Below are 4,054 nucleotides of genomic sequence, written 5' to 3'. Positions count from 1 at the left end.
GGTCATGATCCTGGAGTCCCTGGATCGTCCCGCATCGGGCTCCCTGCTCGGCAGGGAGTCTGCTTCGTCCTCTGACCCTATCCCCTCTCATGTGTTCTCTCTTTCTCATTCTCTCTCTCTCAGATAAATAAATAAAATCTTAAAAAAAAAATATATATATATATATATATAAAAAGAAAAGAAATAAAGAAGAGATCTTTAAAGATCCGATAATTTGATGCCACAAATTATCCAGCATGTTTGTTATGAATGATTTCTCCTCCTTTGATTTCAATTTGCTCATGTAGTCGCTTGAGGTCTCAGCAGCATGGAGCCCCACATTTGGTGGAACCCCAGGCAGGACAAACATAGAAACATCCTGAAAATCAGGAGACCCTGGCGATCACAGGCCTCACTCTTCGCCGGTATCACTTACCTGTCAGAACCAGCTGTTGCCTTCCTTGTGAGCCTATTTTTTTGTCTTGTTCCAGTTTCTGGAGCAAATTCAGTTTGCTTTCGTGGGTTTGCAAATTGTAATGACCGCAAAGCTTTAGCAGTTCTTCCATCTGAATCAGGTTTTCTTCTCTGCTATTCTTAGAATCAACATCCACACTGCCATTGATTATCTGTGTTCATTTTGGACAAAGTTTCCAGTCAAGTACAAGCTGTCTTCCAAATTTTGCACTCATCTAAGTCAATTACATGCAAATTTTTTTGGCTAATTTTTTATGTAAAATGAGTCACAAACACGACTTCTGCAAATTCTCAAGTCTGCCTATGTGCTAGGTTTCCTGTCTTGCTCAGGAAAGTCTTCCTTTTCTCCTTTAAACTTACAGCCTTAAAACTTATTATAAGACAGTGATAAATAGGGCGCCTGGGTGGCTCAGTTGGTTAAGCGACTGCCTTCGGCTCAGGTCATGATCCTGGAGTCCCGGGATCGAGTCCCGCATCGGGCTCCCTGCTTGGCAGGGAGTCTGCTTCTCCCTCTCCCGCTCCCCCCTCTTGTGCTCTCTCTCTCTCTCTCACTCTTTCTCTCAAATAAATAAATAAAAAAAATCTTTTAAAAAAAAAAAAAAAAAAAAAGACAGTGATAAATAAAGCAATATAAGCAATGTAAGTTCAATATTTTCTTTATTTTACAGTTAATTCCTATGAACGTGTTTTCATGGTCAGGTACCTGGACATGTGATTAAGTCCGGGCCCCACCACTGTGGACTTTGGGCAGATTACTTAACTTCCCTGGGTCTCAGTTTCCTCATTATTAAAATGAGGGTATTATAGCTGGAAGCTTGTACCTCTTAACCCCCTTCACCTAATTTTGCACAAGTACAGCACAGGGGATACAGTTAATAATATTGTAATAATGGTGTAGGGAGACGGATGGTAGCTACACTTACCTTGGTGAAGATGGTGTAAAGTATAGAATTGAAGTCACTATGTTGTGCTCCTGAAGCTAATACAACATTGTATGTCAACTATACTTCAATAATAAATTTTTTTAACTTAAAAGTTTTTAATTAAAAAACTCAGAACAATTTTTTAAGCTGTATTTATTTGAGAGAAAGAGAGAGAGAATGTGGGGGGGTGGGGAAGGAGAGGGAGAGAAGCAGACTCCCTGCTGAGCACAGAGCTGGACACAGGGCTCGATCTCACAACCCTGAGATCATGACCTGAGCCGAAATCAAGAGTCAGATACAACCAACTGAGCCACCCAGGCGCCCCCGAACAATTTTTTTAAATGAGGGTATTAACTGTACCTAACCCAGGGAGGTTTTGTGAGGCTTAAATGTATAAATTAATGCATAAAAGCTCTTAGCCCAAAGACTGGCCCATAGCAAATACTCAATAAATAGCTATCCTATTCATTATTATTAGCAATACAAACAATCTACATTACACATCTGTTTATTTTGTTGGTGTCACCCTCATTGATCCCTGGGAATCGTGCTACATACACAAAGCAAAATCTCACTCAACACAGGTGTGTTGTGAATGCTCTCTGAAACCCATTCACGCTACCATGTCAGGTGTCTGCTCAGGGCACACAGTAGAGATGAGGGGAGCAAGCGTTCACAGGGGAGCTGGGCCAGCCAGGTTTCATCATGTCAGCTGCCTGGGAAGGGCATTCCGACGTGGGCCCCGCGACTCAGCAGTCATTGCACAAGGCACCAGGAACACACCCTCGGGGAGACGCACGTAGTCACAAAGCAGGTATAGTGTGTCTGCCAGGGCCCCCCGCCCCTAAACTAGAGGGCAGTAAGAGGTGACAGACACAAAGATGAGACTCGAAGGGCATGTGACAACCTCGTTCCTGAGGGACTCTGGCAGGCCCTCCTCCCTGGGCCCCCACCCCTCCAGCTGGCCCCAGGGTCACCTGCCCCAGAGGGGACAGCTGGGGGTGGGGGGGGCAGCTCACAGCGCTAACTCTTAAAAATTGCTGCTCAGGGGCACCTGGGTGGCTCAGTCGTTAAGCGTCTGCCTTCGGCTCAGGTCATGATCCCAGGGTCCTGGGATCGAGCCCCACATCGGGCTCCCTGCTTGCCGGGAAGCCTGCTTCTCCCTCTCCCACTCCCCCTGCTTGTGTTCCCTCTCTCACTGCCTCTCTCTGTCAAATAAATAAAATCTTAAAAAAAAAAAAAAAATTTAGTGCTTTTTCTGTAGTTAAGTTTATTCCTAGATATTTTATTGTTTTGGTGCAACAGTTGTACATGGGACTTTGTTTTTTAGAGAGAGAGAGAATGCGTGTGTTGGGGTGGGGAGGTAGGGGCAGAGGCGGAGGGAGAGAGAGAATCTCAGGCAGACTCTGTGCTGAGTGCAGAGCCTAACACGGGGCTTGATCCCATGACCCTGAGATCATGACCTGAGCCAAAATCAAGAGTCTAACGCGCTTTTTTTCTTAATTTATTTTTTTTTAAGATTTTATTTATTTATTTGAGAGAGCGCATGCGAGAGAGCACAAGCAGGGAGAGCGGCAGAGGAAGGGGGAGAAGCAGGCTTCCCACCGAGCAGGGAGCCCAATGCGGGGCTTGATCCCAGGACCCTGGGAACATGACCTGAGCCGAAGGCAGACACTTAACCAACTGAGCCACCCAGGCGCCCCTGGGTTTCTAATTTCACTTTCTTAATTTTTTGCATAGCAGGATTGTGACTTTCATTTTCTTCTTTATGCTTTTCTGCATTTTCTGTAGTGTTCTTTTTTATCTCATTTGCCTGTTTCTCACCTAGGTCAGAATTCAGCTTCTGTCCCTCAAAGGCCCCTGCTCCTGGCTCCATCTCCCTGCATCTTCACCCCACCCCCCTGCACTCCTACCCCTAATGCCTCTACCACCAGACTCTACTTCCCGCTGTGTGTCCTATAGTGCATACGTGCAAGAAACAAAGGGATTTTTTTAAAAAAATTTTAAGTCATGTTTCAGGCTTCTCTTGAGAAATCAGAAGACCTATCATACTGCTCCAGGATTCCCATTTGGCAACAACCACTTGGTGCCACCTATGGTCATTCCGTTTCCAGTTCACGTTCCTAGTACAGCCTGTTGTCCCTGCAACCTGGGAAAGCTAAGTATTAAGTGGTTTATTTTTCAAAAAACGTTTTTCTTTTTCCATTCCCATAAGAAAAATGAACAGTCAATCAGGAGGTCCATCTGCATCAGGAAAAATTCTAGAGAGCAACTTTCCTCATAAAATGAAGGCTATTCCTACATGTTTATTATGCGAAGAGGGGTCTGTTTCACTCATTTACATCACCTGCCTGACCTCTGACCTAGATGATGGCCAAGGTGCCTTCCCAGCTTGGGTGCTCATGATTTCTGGATGTGCTGGGCACTCTCTGGCTTAAGATAAGAATGAAAGAGAAGCTCCCTGACCCACGCACCAGCTCCTGACCCTCGTCTTCTCCCTCAAGCCAGCCTACGGGCTTGACCTTGGGGAAATCAGAGAAACAAACGGCACCTTCTGTGACCCCATTACTGCAAGCCAGGAAAGAGCCATCCCACCTGCGCTGGGCTACATCCCACCTGCACAATATTTTGGGCTCCTAATAACTGAAGACCCAACTAAAAGTGACCTAAATGAAATC

At 45.4% G+C, this 4,054-nt stretch overlaps 1 pseudogene; it reads right to left on the bottom strand.

Annotated features, from left to right (window-relative positions):
• Nucleotides 1-227: 227 nt before the first annotated feature.
• LOC115943587 (ARL14 effector protein pseudogene) lies at nt 228-3,252 on the bottom strand (annotated as a pseudogene).
• Between the last annotated feature and the right edge of the window lie 802 nt (nt 3,253-4,054).

Source organism: Leptonychotes weddellii, chromosome 10 (genome assembly GCF_054177405.1).
Source record: "Leptonychotes weddellii isolate Sample4059 chromosome 10, ASM5417740v2, whole genome shotgun sequence".
Lineage (NCBI taxonomy): Eukaryota > Metazoa > Chordata > Mammalia > Carnivora > Phocidae > Leptonychotes > Leptonychotes weddellii.
This window is presented reverse-complemented; position numbering and strand designations above follow the sequence as displayed.